General features: G+C 40.4%; 1 pseudogene; it reads left to right on the top strand.

Moving 5' to 3' along the window:
• Nucleotides 1-4013: 4013 nt before the first annotated feature.
• LOC131278409 (putative DENN domain-containing protein 10 B) lies at nucleotides 4014-4839 on the top strand (annotated as a pseudogene).
• Nucleotides 4840-18006: the final 13167 nt, after the last annotated feature.

The following is an 18006-nucleotide window of genomic DNA, read 5'->3' as shown; positions in this document are numbered from 1 at the left end:
AATTGCAGTTCAGCTTTTCCACTTTCAGATCTTTATCTCTCCGCACCTTGAATCCAAGCTCATCTGAATGCAGGTCAGCTGTCTTCCTAATGGTGTCTACCCATTAATTAAACACACTGTGCTTAACAGCTTGCTAGCCAGCAGCTGTAAAGGATGGGAAGGCAGTTCTTTAATCTACAAATATTTATTTTCTTTTTGGGGGATTGGCTGGGAAAAGATTAAATGTACAGGAGGATAACCGGCTTATGGAAACGGCCTGTGTTGTAGTGAAAGTTTCGTGTTGAGTCACATCAGGTGCGTTTAATAAGCAGGAAGGCTGGTTCCTAATCCCTGATATCATAAATTATGGAATGCTGGTTAAAACAAGCATCTTCCTCCATCTGTACTGAGGAATGTGTCTTTGTTCCCTGAGTATTTTGATGAGTGCACTGGAATTAGTTTACAGATCGAATGAGTATAACTTATAAAGAATCGGCTATGGTATTTATGGGATCCTGTCTGCACACAACCTGGGCCATGACTTGTGCGGCCACCCCTCGGGCTGAAGTGTGATTTGCTGGCCTGGCGGGGGAGCAGCCGCGGCAGGCCAAGCCACTGCCCCCATAATAGGGTGGCTGCTCGGACTCACCGCCACCCCTGAAGGGAGCTCGGCATGGGCGCAGAGTGCCCTCGGGTCTCCCCTTCTCGGCAGCCATGCTTCCGCGGCCGCCCCTCCTCCCGGATGGCGCCACACGATGCCTGTGGGGCGGCACCCTTCTTCTTCTTTCTCCCTGCGCAGGCGCAGGGCGGAAAATTCCAGTCTGCCCTTTTCCCCTCCCCCGACAGCAGCAACAGCCAGGCGTGGGCGGGAAACTCAAGTCTGCACTCTACCCCAGCAACAGCAGCCACCAATCACTAAACCCTGCCACTTCCCCCAGCAACAGCGACAGCCAATCCCTAACCACCATCCCTCCCCCGTCCAGTACCGCCCACTGACCTTTCGCCGGCAACCAATCAGAACAGGGCATGGCTTCGACCAATCAGCCTTCCCCAGCCCCTATAAAACTGTTGCCTCTCCCTCAATAAAGTGGACTTGCATGTTTACCTTGTCTCCGCGGTAGTTCTTCTGCTGTGCGCCCTCCAGTCCTGAGAGCCCCCGACAAGGGCCTGGCCTCCCTTGTCCCCAGTTCGTCGCCTGCTTCTCCGGGCGACCCCTTCGTCGCCTGCTTCTCCGGGCAACCCCTTCGTCGCCGGCTTCTCCGGGCGACCCCGTCAGCCGAACCGCGCAACCCCTGTGAGACCGATCCCTTGTCTGCTGCCGGACTGACCCCTTGTCCCAAGTGGGACCGACCCCTCGTCCCAAGCGGGACCAACCCCTTGTCCAGAGCTGGACTGACCCCTCGTCCGCAGCCAGACCCCACCTCTACCGACCGAGCAAGCCGCCGCAACTTGTTTATACTTATTCTACCACAACACGTTGTGAAACCTTCCTTGGTCCATTTCCATTTTTCATTGTGCATCTAATACTCATTCATCATTTAACTGTGTAGAAACTACCCTGGAAGAACAAAATAACAGTTTGAAAGTTGGACAAGGCTTTAGCTTTTAAAAAATATGTTTTAATATAGAAGCAATTATATGTGTGGTAGAAAATACAGATAAGCAAAACTAAGAAGATACAAGGATTATATTGCAAAAATCTAGAGACTGAACTGTTAATACCTTAATGTATTTATCTTTCCAGGTCATGTTGCTTTTTTAGTTAACAATGTCTACCTTTATATTTCAGTGTATTCTCATCTCATCAAGTACCCAGATCATATTGACATTTTAAAAATTGTCTTTTAAATTGTCCTTTATGTCTGATTTGTCCAAACAAGGATCCAGTCCAGGATCACACATTGTATTTAATTATTATGTCTCCTGGGTCTCTTTCAACCTAGCCCAGTACATTTTTTTCATGCACCAATATATTAAAGAGAATGAATCATTTGTCCTAGACAATGGCCCATGGCTTAGTTTAGGTTCTCCTAAAAGCAGAGCCTTTTAGAAGATGAAAACAAGAAAAATGAAATGCTTGTGGAGGGATGTATTATTGAAGTTGCTACTGTAAATAATGGGGTTCAATTCTGTCAGGACCTCTGAAAAGCATCCAGAATGCTGTGGAATTGTCTACCTGAGAGACAGGAGTCTGAAGTACTTATCCACTCCCCTTGGCTGGGGGAAGGGGTGTGGTTAACTCCCAGCTTCTTCAAGCTGTGCTCTTGTAGGCCTAGAGCTTCCATTTCAGAGGATGTCCTGGGCAGGATACTGAAACGCTCTACTAACATTCTCCACCTCAGCTGTGGCTGAAATCAGTGGTGGGCCAAGCGAATGTGATGTGGGCACCAGGGCTGCCCATGCTTTAGATTTGTCTATATTTTGTTCCTCATTTCCCCTCTATGTAGTATCATTTAGTTTATGAGTCTACAGGGTGTTTTCTGTAAAGATAAACTTATCTAAGGTTTGATATAATTAAATTAAGCATTTTGGAAGAAAGAATGGTTTTGGCTACCATTATTTACATTTGCCTGCAAAGATGTGCTAATACCTTTTATTTCCAAGAGATTAACTCATCAAACTTCTACTGCGCACCAGATATTGAGATAAGTGCTGATGAAATAACCCTGCCCTTCAGTTTAAAAAGTTCTGTGAAATAAAATGGTACAGTGCTATGGTAGACGAGTGTATGGAATGCAGCGTTGTTAGAGGAAGAAGCTATTAATTTTCTGAGGGTAGTGAGAGAGACTTTTCTGTCTTCATAGCAGTGACGCTTGATCTGAATTTTGGGAGGCCAGTAGATGAGGAGGAATGTATTCTAGGCAGAGTTACACTAGTGGAAAGGGTTAGAGACTTGAGAAAGAAAGTGATTTGGGGAACTGAAAGGTATTCAGAATGGCTGGAGAGTAGGCGAGAGGAGGATAAAAGTAAAGTTGGAAAAGGAGCAAGGACCAGGTCATGGGGATAGCCTTGAACATCAGATAAAACATTGTCTTTGTTGTTGCCACTTTTATTCTCTAGTACGGACAGCTTCAGAATGAAGAAATACAACCTCAGTACGGTCAAACTTTATTTAATCAGTTCAGTATTGAACTTGAATCTGGCCAGGGAGATGATGGAAATAGCCCCTGGTGTTGCAGCACAAGCCTAGCCCAGGCACAAGCTTGGCTGAGGCCACAGGCCTGGCCCGAGGCACCTGCGGAAGTGCCTTTAGTGTTACAGCTCAACCCCGGCCAAGACACAAGCTTGGCGGTGGAAGCGTGGAAGCGCAGGGAAGTTGCAGCTCACCTCTCTGCGCTTGCAGCTTGGCTCGGGGGCTTGACTCCGTGTTTGCTCGGCTTGCAACTCCGTGTTGGGCCGGGCTCCGTTTTGCAGCTCGATGTTCCTCTGACCAGAGTGAAGATGGAAGGCAACGCTCAGGGATTCAGGGCTGCTCTTGATATAGTCTAGCTGTATCACCGCCCCTGCTTGTGCCCCAGTTGCGATGTCTGATTGGTCAATCACTGATTCTGAGCAAGGACATTGGTTAGGGTTTGACAACCAGATTAGCATATTATGTAAATAGGGTAGCCTAAAAAACTGGGAGATGCTGATTAACTGATTATGAGAGGTGATTGACTATTAATTAAAGCAATGGTTCCCTGGTTTGAAAACTCTCTTACCCTATTGGTTGACTCAGGATCCCTCTTCTTATTGGTTAGTTCAGGATCCCTCTGCCTAGGAGTCCCAGGTTCAGTTACCTGTGCCTCTTCCGTCTTCGCTAGCGATTTTACATGGAACACTCCTGACAGGAACACAGAATGCTCTAATATGGTAAAAATTGTGAACGTTGGAATATACAAAGCAGTGATTTAAAAAAATAAATGAAAACAGAGGTTGGTGGGGCTGGGAAGAATTGGGGGTGGGGGAGGGGGGGGAGCTGGAAGCAGCCCCCGGCGTGGGGTTGTGGTGGGGTGGATGATGTGCACTGTCACTCAGCTGGTGCTCAGGTGGGGATGATGGAAAAGGACTCAGATAGAGAAGTCCTGTGGGATTGTTGCTACACTTGCACAACAGCTACATTAAGGAATCTGCTGCCGAGAAAATGCTGCCTCATGGGTGAAAACATGCCTATCCATCCCTTTATCCTTGGTGACTCATTTTTCTATTGTTCTTTCTGCCAAAGATTTTAACCCAGAGAAATATATCCGTTCACTAGGATATTGTGTAGAATGTACCTGAAACATGGGAGCCCAGTTAAAATCCTGGAGAGTTATATTGCAGTTCTTATAAAGGGAATATGCCGTACTGAAGAAAACGACTCTTTCCTTAGCAAGAACTTTGATGTCTGAAAGTCATGTGGTGTCGGCACCATCAAAGACATAATATCCCAGTTTGGAATGGAAACTGTTATCTTGCACACAGCACTGATGCTAAAGAAGAGAATTCATCTTTCATCCAAGAATAGAAGCTGTCCGAGAGTTTACCATGACTCTGCCTGCCTTAGTGTGGCATCACCAGGACTGGACCATACTTCACTCTTACATGTACCTTGACACTGATGAGCTGGTTGCCTGACAGATGTGCACAGGTTACATCCCTGGATTTGTAGACTTGGAGGTGAACAACATATCTGACCTCTATTTTGTATGTGTGTGTGTGTGTGTGTGTGTGTGAATCTTGCAGAGAGTGAGATTATCATTGCATCACTTGCAAGAGGCCATGACAAAGGGCAAAGAGATTGCCCACAAAGAGATTAGTCATCTAATTGTCCAATCTGCAGAAGATCCAGAGAAATCAGATGCCAAGTTAGTAAGGTTCAAAAACTCCAGGTGCAAGTAGCCTGGAAATGGTCTGGGCATGTGTAATTTAAGCCATCTTGTCAGCGCAGACACTGCTGGGATTTCCTGGAGAATGTTGACAGAGATGTCCAAAGCAAAACCTTGTGGAAAGGAAGATTTTCAAGGAGAAACCAGACAAATTCAACTAAAACTTGCCCTTAAACCCCTCTGTTATTGAAGAGTGCTATTTCTTCTGTTGTGGATTGAATTTCCTCTTCAAACTTACTGTACTGTATCTGAAAAACAAAGTTTAATTCTTAATATTTACACTAATAATGTTTTTTGCCTTAGAAGCAAAAGATTACAACAACAATAAACTGACCCAGCAATCCCACTTCTATATATAATATATACCCAAAATAAGTGAAAGCAGAGATTCAAACAGATACTTGTACACCAATGCTCATAGCAGCATTATTCACAGTTGTCAAAAGATGGAGGCAACCCAAGTGTACATCAACAAATGAATGAATAAACACAAAATAAAGAAAATATGCACAATGCAACATTCTGCCATAAAAAGAAATGGAGTGTTCATGTGTGACATGAATGAACCCTGAAGACATCATGTTGAGTGAAATAAGCCAGACACAAAAGGACAAATATTGTATGATCTTAATAATTTGAAACAATATGGAGTCAGAAATTGGAATACAGGTTACCAGGGAGTGGAGAGAGGGTAGGGAATGGGGAGTTAATGCTTAATGGGTGTAGAGTTTCTGTTTGGGGAGATGGAAATGCTTTGGTAATGGGTAGTGTTGATGGTAGCATATAATTTTGAACATAATTAGCAACATTGAATTATATATTTAAATGTGGTTAAGAGGGGAAATTTTAGGTTGTATATATGTTACCAGAATAAAAATTAACAACAACAACAGCAGCAACACAGGACTGTATAACACAGTGAACCCTAATAGAAGTTGCACAGACAGGATGACTTAATAGTATTATTATAATATTTTTCATCAATTGTAACAAAGGTACCATACTAATGCAAAGTGTTAAAAATGGGGGGGGGGGTTAAATGGGATCTTTGTATTTTCTGCATGATTCTCCTGTTAACCCACAACCTTTCTAATTCAATGTATACATATAAAACTACACATATTCAGGAAAAAAAAACCTTGTATAGAAAGTAATTCTAGAAGGTCATGATAATTTAGTTAGTGAAAACTAATTACATATGCCTACTTCTCACATGATTTACAAAATGCAACTATGCATATAACCTCTTAGGCCATGGAATTGCATTAGATATCTAATGTGTCAAAAAGAAGCAACTTAGGAGGAAGACCGATGAGCCAAAAGCGTTGGGGGCCCCCAGGCTTCTGTTTGCAAGAGTTGATAGGCATGAGTGGAAGTAGTCTTCAGAAAAGTGGGAAACAGGAGTGAAGAGGTCCAAGCCACTTCTTTTGCTCTTGGGTGGCCCACTTCCAACACAAGAGGCTGAGAGTAATGGAGTTGTTTCCATGAAGTAGAAACAGTGTTGGGCAGGAGAGCATTCTTCCACTTCCTCAAGGAACACAGCATTGCACTAACCCCTTGAGGGTTGGGGAGATCAGGAGACTGTCCCCTTGACAGAGACATTCAAGTTCCTGTGGCAAACATGACTATGAAGATGTCATCTTTAAGTGCCTATGCAGGTAGCAGTCACAAAGGAGGTGGCTGGAGCAGACGAGAGTGAGAACATGGCAGATGCCACATCATAACTGTGACTGGAACTAATAGGTGAACACATTTGGGTAATCCCCTAGGAACTCTCCAAAATAACTGGATGAGACTTTAAGGGAGACTATCATTAGAATTAGTGTCAGTGTAGATATTGTGAATTCCTTCTGATTCCACATATGGGTAAAGCCTGGGAAGAGTTTGATTACAAATAAATAATGACTCCCCCAGGAGTGTAAGGGTCTTATGGTTTAGGATGCTTAGCTGTACCCAAAAACATCTCTTGTTTGTGTTTATGGTGCCCTCAGGATGATGTCTGTCTTGTGATTATGTCCTCTTTAAGATGTGTAGTATTATTATGGAATACATTGCAGAGGTTAGAAACCCCTCAAACATGGCACATAATCACAGAAGAGAGGGACCAGTCTTACTGCTCCCATCTACCCTTTGTGTCCTGGTTTATCTCTCTGCAAATATTGATCACTGCTAGGGGAAAAGGCTATATATTCAGTCCCTTCTGTCAAAGTGTAGAGATTTATCTCAGTAGAAGTAATGGAGAGTGGGAGAAAGAGGGAAAGTATGGCCAGGAACCCACTACATTTGATGAGACAGTGATGTCTGGAGGTGTGTGTGACAAAAAGGAGAAAATTCAGAACAGCGTCACTTGCCGGAGCATGACCAGCAGCACATCCAGGTGATGTATGATGATAACAGGCTGTTGAGTGCTACCTTCCTAACTTGGACAGTATTGGGTGCTCATGAACAAGCAGATTTATTGTATTGTCACTGGTGCATCACCGAGCCGAGAAGTTGTAAAGAATTGTGGGTAATAGTTTTCTTTAAAAAATGCTTCTTAGAAAAAAATTTTTTTAACTTGTTGAAGCCAACAACATGCTTTCTTTATCCCAGCAAGCAGGGGACACACAGACAGAGCAAACTGGAATTTATAGTTATGTTGATTATATTCCTATCATTCCATGTTTTGTTATACTATGTGTTTTTGTCATTACAAAAATAATATAATAAAAATAACACAAATTACAGTTACCTGTAATGTGTGAAGAATAAGCTTTCTTTTCTCTCTTTCCCACCATTCCTATATTTTCACAAATTATCTGGCAATATTTATAATCTTTTAATTATTCTGAGTTAATAACAAAGACAGTAAAGTTGCTTTTCCTGAGATTTAAAAGAGGAAGTGTGAGTGTGGGGAGGAAAGTGTTTGCATACCCCATTGATGGCAAAGGTATTTGGTGCACTGTTTTGGAGGGCAATTCGGCAATACTTGGCAGAATTTTAAATATTTATTCCTTTGACCCTGCAGCTTCAATACTAGGAATTTTTCCTAATGGATATCCTCATCTAAGTGTGCAAAGACAGAGTAAAGGTGTTCACAGAAGCACTCTTTAAGATTGAAAAACTGAAAACCACCTAAACATTGGTCAATATGGGTTTTGGTCAAATAAATTATGATCCAATCTCATGATGAAATATTACTCAGCATTAAAACCTATAGTGTGATTTGACAAACAGTATATGGATTATAATTCCTTCAAAAATACATACATGTTTTTATGTGTATATGCTTGCATGTACCTAGAACATATCTGGAGGGTAATAAATAAGCTCTAAACCATTACTCTGCTGGAAAATGGAACTGAGAGGTGGTTATGGGGGTGCAGGTGGATCTTAGACACTGTCTTACAAGGTAAAACAATGTATTACTACCATCTATTACTTATAAAAATTTTAAACACTCAAAAGAAACAACAGAAAAGGGAAAATGATTAGCTTTCTGAAATTTTTGGACATAGACTGCCTCAAGATATATGGGGGGCCCAAATGGCTGAGGTGAGCCCTGTCCCGTGATCTTATGTTTACACACACCTCCTGAATGGGGTTTTCCCTCCCACTTTCCACTTTCATTATAATTTTTAGCATCTGAAAGATGTCAAAGAAGGGGAAAAAATTGAGTAAAAATAATTGTTTGGACTTTTGAGAAAGCATTTAGAAATGGTAGAAAAAGGGGGGGTGGGGTGGGAAGGAAATCCATAGACCAAGAGGAGCATGTTAGCTAGTTTTCACTGACCTTCCTGACTGGCTGTTTCTGAATTAGGTTACTGACCCTGCTGTTCTGAATGAATTCATGGTCACTTCAATCACATGCAACTCCCAAGAAGTGGGATTTGGAGGCATCTCCACTTCTCCATGAGAGTCTGAGCTGAGAAAACCACATCTTCATTGCTTGAGGTTCCTTGTAAAAACATTCTTCTCACAAAGGCTATACATAAGTGATTAAACTGAACATTTTTGATTGAATGATGATTTTTTTGAATCAACTACATTCTACTTCACAGCATTGTTAACACATTCTAAGTATCAAACACTGCTAGACACTAGGGATATAAAGTATATTCTCATGGAGTTTACAGTCTAGTTGCAATATAGCATGTTAATTGTAATAAGAAAGTAGGTACAAGATATAGTTAGCAGGAAACATTTATACTTTTTTTTATAACTGAAAAACACATGCCTACTTTAGCTTCTTAGTGAGGCTGAAGGAATGTACTATATTGATATCATCCTAAGCATGCCCCAGTACAGTGTTATAAAATCAAAAGCTAGTAATGGAGATGGTGGTCTTGGCAAGGGGGTATAAACCACCATAGCATTTTGTGACTGTCCATTTATGAAATGCAGCCTTTTTTTTTTTTTTTTCATTTTGAGAGTTTTCCAGCTTCTCCAATTAATACTACAATAAAAATCAGGGTCCTTTTGAGCAGCCAAAATTGAAATTTCACTGCCTCCATGTGAAACACCTGAAACTTCATTTTTGTACCACCACTGTCAGATACTCCATTTTTGGAAGACATTTACTTTTGTTTTATTATTTCATATATTTTATTTTTATTTTTGCAACTTTTTAAGTATGTTTCACCTTTTTCAATAGGGAGTTAATATTTGTATTTCTGTAGTCATGCCTTCTTATCTAATGTTACTTCCCTGTATTTACATCCCACAATTTAATAAATACATATATTGTATTTATTTGCATTCTGCACTTTGATGGTTGTGAGTTCAGGCAACATGCTGCACTGTATGGATAATCCATTTTACTGATGTAATTGGGCCCTATCAGGTTGAATCTTTATAAAAGAGAATGCAATTGTAAGAGAGAGAGAGAAAAAAGAAAAACAATAGCTCTGTGGATGCTGACTATGTATTGAAAAGCAAATAGATCCAGCAGATTAAATTGAACAGAATACATTTTTCTGTTTTTGTTTGGCTATCTGCTTTAACAAGCACTATCCAGATTTACTTCAGCAAAAGAATTGTGAAAGGTATTTCTAAGACTATGTTCAACTAAGAAAACTGAATTAAAGAGAAAGATTTAAAAAATTGTTTAATAATTTTATGTACTATAGATTGGTATTTGGGTCCTTCGGAATGTGAACTCTATTTTGCCTTCCAGAAGGCATTGAAGTTAGCCTCATGCCATCTGCTGGATCACATTAGATTTTGCATATGCACAGGGTCAGTAATATGGTTAAGGTAAACCAAACGTTATTTCCTGGTTATCTTTAGGATATGGAAAGACATTAAAATTCACCGTTAACATCTATTGTGCTATTGGCCATGGCAAAATACTCTTTTGCCAGGCCTGAAGCATTTTCCTGTGAAAGTGTTTTATCTTCTTTTTGTCCTCACTGCCAGAAAGTGGGAACAAATTAAGAAAATTCCATTTATTTTTCAAATCTGATATGTATAAAATATGGCCTCTGCAAACAAATGGGATTTAGGAGACAGGCCTGAACCTCCCTCTCATATGCTTGCTTAGGTTATCTCCTTGGGGGTGGGGATTGGACAAAAATTGTAGTTTGATAGGCTAAATTTATCTGTTAAGTACCTTGTAAATAAAGATGCCTATATGTGGTTTATTCTGACAAAATGAGCTCTGCCTTAAATAAGGAAAAAGAGGCAGATATGTTTTGGATGAGTAAAAAAGGAATTGATAAAATAATAAATATTAGGTTTATGGTAAGATTAACACTTGGAATTGTGATTGATACTTTCTTTTTTATATTAGGATAGCTCGACTGGCTTTGTGGTAGAATTTCATGAAGTGTTTAGGCAATAATTTGATTTTAGAGTAGGATGAATTCAATAAATAATCTTACCAATATGTAAAGCTGCCAAAAAAAAAAAATTTCCAAAGAACATTTTCTCAATGGGTGAACATATGAGGTTCTTTTGGTCATTGGTTAACTACTTAGTCTATTTTACATTCTGAAAATGCTGGAGCATTCATGTGGGAAACAGATAAAGCCACTACTTCTATGATAAAAGATTTTGCCATCACTTATTTTTCAATCCTTCTGCCATTCTGTGTTCAGTGTGGTGCTTGTAGAGTGTTGTCTGTATTTCTAACTGTGCTTTAATCCTGAAAACCTGTAGAACTTCACATTTAGCTAACTAGTAGTTCCACTTTAACAAATGAAGAAAAGATACATTTGAAATGCTTAGTCCCTGCCTTGCAAACTGTGGAGTCTCACAGAAAATACCAAGCAGACAGCAAGCTGGCACTTTCTTTTTCTTTTTTTGTAAGGATAAGAGGTCAGCAGGAACACAGCCTGGGAGAAGATGCAAAAGGTCCAGCGACAAGGGATGTACTGAACTGACAGCTTGCTGCAGTCTTGTTACACGAGATCAGTTGTTCAAGAAGAGATCTGTTAAATCTCGCATTTACTTCTTGTCTGTCACTGGGGTTGGCCACTCTAACAGATGCAGATGACAAGAGGAAGGCAACTGTAACAGAACAGCCTTACATCTCAGGGAAACTTCTGTCATTGCCCCTTTTCATTTAACCTCAGCACTGGGTCCTGTTTGGAGGCTCTCCAGGCACCTCTCTCTCTTGGAGCTATTTTGATCCAGAAAAGACAGCTCCGTGTGACTTGGGAGAGATAGGAAATATGTGCCTGAATAATTATGGTGCAAACTTTTGAATGAGACCATTTCTAAAATACATTTATAATTATGAGAGTCTTAGTTAATTTTGGAGAATAATAGCAAAAGAAAGTATAGGCAATACATTTTATCATCACCAACAAAATAGCTGCCATTGGCAACTTTTAATTTTTAGTCACAGAAGGTGGTGGGGTTCTTTATTTGCACTGACAAATGATGGCAATGGAAACTGGTCTCTTCCTTCACCTGATGGTTATTTAGCACCTCCTCAGCACCAGGCGGACTTCTAGATACTGGTGGTACAGCAGGGAACAGCCAGGATCCCTCCTGGAGCTTACAGTCAAATGAGGGAGAAAGACAAAAACAACAAAAGCAGATAAGCTTTACCATAATAAATAACATGTTATAGTTGTTGACAGGTAGGGTCACTTGCTGCCTTATAGTTCCTTTGGGGTTGAGACAGCTCCTCCAATTGTCCCCAAACTACTATAAAATGCCATTTGAAGGCTATTCCTAGGTGTTGATTGTTTTAGTCCCTGACTGACTTCTGTTGAGCAATATATGACGTTAACTCTTGCTACTCTTTTTCCTTTCTCCCTTTCCAGCTTTGATCTATTCCTTTTCTCCTCCTGTATTTTCCCAAGCAGCCTGCAGGTCACTGAGGACTTTTCATTTAGATCCTCTTCTCTCAAGACATCATTTTCTTCCTCCACCTCAGTACCCAGTACCCTGGTAACCTTTCAAACACCTGCATTTCAGATCCTTTCTCTACTGAGATGTACATTGCTGAAATCAGTATCTCAATTCTTCTTATTTTTATTTTTATTTTTTTATTTTTTATTTTTTATTTTTCTCCCCTTCCCCCCCACCCCAGTTGTCTGTTCTCTGTGTCTATTTGCTGCGTGTTATTCTTTGTCCACTACTGTTGTTGTCAGTGGCACAGGAATCTGTGTTTCTTTTTCTTTTGTTGCATCATCTTGTTGTGTCAGCTCTCCGTGTGTGCAGCGCCCTTCATGGGCAGGCTGAACTTTCTTTCCTGCTGGGCGGTTCTCCTTACAGGGTGCACTCCTTGCATGTGGGGCCCCCTACACAGGGGACACCTCTGCATGGCATGGTACTCCTTGCATGCATCAGCACTGTGCATGGGCCAGCTCCACACGGGTCAAGGAGGCCCGGGGTTTGGGCCGCTGACCTCCCATGTGGTAGACGGACGCCCTAACCACTGGGCCAAGTCCACTTCCCAGTATCTCAATTCTTATGTCTCGTGGATATATACTATAAAACCTCAAAGATAAAAGTCAGAATTTCAGGTATAATGGGAAAAAGTAGTGGGACATTAGGCTTTTCCTTGAATTCTAATTATAAGAGATATGGGAATAGAAGTCACAACAGTGGCTATTTCTTGGGGGAGGGGTGCTGTCATTGACTGAGAATGTGCATAAACTGGTGATGGAAATCTATTGATTGGTGGTTTCATGGATGTAACAATGTGCAAAAATTAATCAAGTTGTACATTTCAGATTTGTGCACTTTATTGCATGAATTAAAAAAAATCTAATTAGGTAGGATTATATCCTGAAGCCTCATTTGGCATATATTTCCCTTTCCTATTTCATTTTGCCCTGCCCCAGTTTATGTCAAAGCAGAAACAAAGTTAAAACAAAACAGAAAAGACTAGTCAGAAAGATACTGATGCTTGCTTATAGACTTTTGTTTTCTTGTAAAGATGGAAGAGACTGGATATGGAAAGGGAAGGAAAGAGCAATGACTCCGACTGGAGTCCTCGAGGTAAGAAGTGAAGGAAAGATATCTCTTTTTGAATACGTGGCAACTAAGTGGAAGGACCTGGCTCCAAGTTGTCCTCAAGGACATGCATGGTCCTAAACTCCTTTTAATAAAGAATGGAGTCTTATAGAATTTGAACATGGGTGGGGCATGAAGAGAACACTTATGCGAAACTGAATAGAACTTTGAGCCAGGGCATCGGTGCATCCTCCACTCTGCTACACTAACAAGCAGCTGCCTACTCACCTAACCAATAACCAAACAAGCATTTTTTGAGCATTTTTTGCATGCTGGGCACAGAAATAGCCACCCTGACTAAAAGATACAAGCCTTCCCTCAAGTAGTTCATGATTTAGCAGAGTCACATAGAGCTATGTGTAATCTAAGTTAGAGTGTGGAGCATACTATAATGTAGAACAAATCAATTGCCATAGGGAGGGAATAAATTAGCTTGGATTCAGTAGTTATCAGGATGGTGTTTGGGATTTGTTGCTGCAAATGAGTAGGGCAATCATGTCACAGGTGAAATATGTGTTCTTGCACTTCTTCCCTTCCTCTTAGAGTTTAATCATATTAAGCATGCATTTCCCAGGACAGCGTTTCTCAAAGTGTGATCCCGAGAGTACCCACCTGAGAATCACTTAGGGCCCCTGTTTAAAAAGCAGATTCCTAGTGAGATCTTTCATTTTATTTAACTCTCTGTTCATATGTTGCCACCTGAGAGGCCTTTCCTGAATGCTCTATCATTCTCCTATTACCCTGTTTTGTCTTTTTTTCATATGTCCCATTGATATTACCTGGTTGTTTTTTCTTTTTCTAAATTGTTGCCAATCTCTATACTCTTCTAGAATGTAAAACTCATGAGGATAGAGACTTTTTCTTGTTCATCTCTGTATTCTCTGCCTACTATGAAAGTGCTTGGTACATGGTAAAATGACAGGCACAGACTGACTGAGTAAATATTTGTTCAGAAAGGAATTCTTGGAAATCCCTTGGCCCATTGTCATTCCTATTCACCTCGTACAGGGAATCCAAAATTTGATTGAACAACAGTCACTCTGTTGCACTAACACAGGCTCACATTTAGAACACATTATAGTTAAAACTAATTTCAAGATATGAATACAGAACAAAAATAGTACCATGCACATCTGTGAATGCTTTCTGGGGAAATAATAGTCCCATTACAGAAGGGTCTTGAAGAATGAATAGTAACTCCACATGTAAATCTGGGGATTGAGGGTGCTTCAAGTGGTCATAGGCTATTTAGGGAAACATGAACAACACAAACAAGAGCATGCTATATTTTAGGTAACTAGAGGTAAGTACATAAGGAAGGAAGTGGAAAGAGAAGAGGGTTGAAACATAAAGTCAAGTTATGAAGCCTTGACTATTATGCAAACTACTCTACTATCAATTTAATTGTGAAGAAATGGTAAAATCAAAGGCATGTAAATGGAGAAATAGCATAGTCATGTCTATGTTTTAGAAAGATAATACTAGCAGTGGGGGTGGGTGTAGGAATTGTAACAATTATTTTGGAGTTGTTCGAAACTGAGGCATAGTGGTCTCTCAAAGAGAGACGTGCTGTTCCCATGGCTACGCTTGCAACCTAAGGAATGTGGTAATTAATAGTTCCCAGTAAACAGGATGAAGCTATTAAAGGCTAAAAGAAAAGGTGAGCACATACACTTTGTAGTTTGATAGAACACTTAAGACTTTGTACCTTGAGATTTTTTGAGTTCCTTAGATCATGAGTAATGCTAATAGTTAACTACATGCTTGTCCTCACGTAGACTGGGGTATATAGAGAGCCCCTGGTAAATAATAAAGTTGTCTGGTGAGTCTCTACTGGCAGACCACTTGATCCCAGCTCTCTCTCTTGCTTTCTCTTTGTTTCATTCTCCCTTTTCTCTTTCTTTCATTTCTGATACCCTTAGGGCCCAAATCTCCAACAGGAGTTAGGGAAGAGAGTTAGGAGACATCAAGGAAACTTTCCTATAGTAGAATCAGAAGGATTTAGAGATAGTTTGGATTAAAAGAAATGGCCTGAAGCAACTCATTTAATAGTTCTGTCCTCCTTTAGGTGTGGGGTGGGTTGAGCATCCTGCTGAACAAGAACTGTTTCAGAGTCAACAAAGGGGAAATCATAGTCACTAGTACTGAGGAATTTATAACCCAAGGCTGGTGACAGAAAAAGCACAAACATATTTAAACAGTAGGAATACAGAAAATCAATTGTTACTGTATCAGGGCTACAGATTATTTGGGTGATTTCTCTGAGAGAGATCTATGATAAAATGAGTACAGAAAAGATTTAGAGGAGGATGTCAGACAAGAAAATTCACTTGAATATAAGGAAATTTGAAACAAATAGCAGTTAACAGGAAAAACTGATTTAAAATATGCATTTGTACCAAATAACTATTATCAACTGGTCTAACTAATATTATGCCACACTTATTCTACCCTCATTGAAATAATTATTGTGAGGGCTAGCCAGAAAAGGTCTTATTTTTCTCCCAAACTCACTTGGATATAACAATAGAATTGAGCAAAAGGAATAGCGATTCATGTGCTAGTGCAGGGGACCAAGTGGAAATATTGGTAGAACCTGCTTGCCCTCATCCTGTTCTTCTCCCCATCCTATGTGTTACAGTTTGATATTATTTATGAATTCCAAAAAGTGAGAGATTGTTTGTAAACTAATCTATTCCTCTGGGTGTGACACCCTTTGATTGCATAAAATTCAGTGAGTCATCTGATCATATTTATTTGACAAAATCAATTTAGGGCTTCTGATTGGTCTAAATCAGGTTGAGTCCCCACCCCCTTGGTGGGCTGATATAAATGGACACTCAAGACATGTAGAAAGAGAGAGAGCTCTGTCATTTTTTATCTTAGGTCCCTAGGAAGAGAGACGGCCATTTGCCTGATAGTTTGTAGTTGACCTCAGGAAAAGAGCGGAGACTGATGTAGGAAGCCCTGAGAGACAAGCCCCATGCTAGCCTACAGCTGAGATTGGGAAGAAGCTGGGCCCATGGAGATTCAGGAGGAAAAGGAAGTCCAGGAAGGAGAGACCAGGCAGAGATCAGCAACCACATGGCTTCTACATATGGCCTACTGACTTTGGTGAGAAAACCACCTTGAGTTGGACTTTTTAGAGCCTTGTAACTGTAAGGTTTTACCCCCACATAAATACCCTTTATAAAGATCAACAGATTTCTAGTACTTTGCATCAGTACCCCTTTGGCGACTAATATACCATGGCCAGACAATTGGGGTACTTTCTAGTCGGCTCCTTGACTGAGACTCAGCTATGGTAAGTCCCCTTGCCAAGGATCCTGTTCGTGAAGCACAGGGAGGGGAGGGACATGGAGGAGTAGAGCTCTGTTTCTGGGCACATGTAAATAGCATGTCAGCTGCAGCAACCTCAGTTTGTGATCATCTAAAAAGCTTCCTATCCTAGCTTCTCAATATCAGAGATGTGGATTCGTTGTTACTAATTTATACATTCTCAAAAGCCACTCAGAGCAGTAGGGGCTTGTATTAGTCAAGGTTCTCCAAAGAAACAGAATCAACAGAATAGATGGAAAGATAAAGATTTGTTACAAGGAAATGGCTCATGAGACCTGAGAGCCTGGCAAGTCCAAACTCCATAGAGCAGGCCACAGGCTGACAACTCCCATAAAGTTGAAGTTAAAGCCCTCAGTTTGAATTCCTGAGGTGAAGCTGGTTGACTGGAAATACTAGCAAGAGCCAATGCTTAAATTGAGTCACAGTTCTTTTGACCTCTGAAATCCTCAGTTTTGGCTTTTAAGACCTCTAAGTGATGGGGGGAAGTTTTCTCACATTGCTGAAGGCAATCTCCTTTGTTGATTGTAGATGCGATCAATGTTTAGAGATGGGACTCTCATCTCAAAATATCCTCACTTTAACAAAAACAGGCCAGTGCTTGACCAAAAAACTGGTCATAACCTAGCCAAGATGATACATGAAATTAATTATCACAGGGCTCAACTGATTTATCTTATTTAGAAGGACAAAATTCAGTGATTTAGGTCCCTAAACATTTTTATGGCTAATTGTGCTCATTTCAAAAGTATCTCATATTCATCATACAAAAAAAAACCCTCAATATCCAGAACTAAATATACTCAATATGGCTTTTCCTTTGGTATTATGACTTCCATGGTGGGATAACTGTGTCAATTCTTTAGAAAGATTTCCCCCATAATTAAGCTGATCCCAACTTTTCTTGCATTCTCAATGAACGTGGTAAAAAAATCTTGAGATCCTCTTCCCCCATAAAATTGTTAATTGCTACTTGTGTCTTTGGGAGGCTAAATACAATGAAGTAAACTAGAGCCTGCAACTTCAGCTTTTACATGCAAGCATTTTCAGAAAACTTGTTTGTTCTTCTCACCTGACCTTACGAAGTACATGTATGCCTAACTAACTCTTAGATTTAGTGATTTCCAAGCCAACCTCACTGATCATTGACTTCATGAAGAATATGCTCAAATTGCCATAGAGTAATCCAATAAATTTTCAGGCATTACATTTTAAATTATATTGTTTGTTTTTATAAATATGATTTTATGCCTTTTCTACTTTTGGATAATAGCCATCTTTAGCTAAGCTCCAAAACTTTCAAACATCTTCTCTCTACATATACAAATATGTGCCTATCCATACTCTTCCATTTTCATAATGAACTAGCATTTGAGAGTCCCTGTGACTACTC

Source organism: Dasypus novemcinctus, chromosome 5, assembly GCF_030445035.2.
Source record: "Dasypus novemcinctus isolate mDasNov1 chromosome 5, mDasNov1.1.hap2, whole genome shotgun sequence".
NCBI classification, from domain to species: domain Eukaryota; kingdom Metazoa; phylum Chordata; class Mammalia; order Cingulata; family Dasypodidae; genus Dasypus; species Dasypus novemcinctus.
The sequence above is the reverse complement of the archived record's forward strand: the minus strand, read 5'-3'. Positions and strand labels throughout refer to the sequence as shown.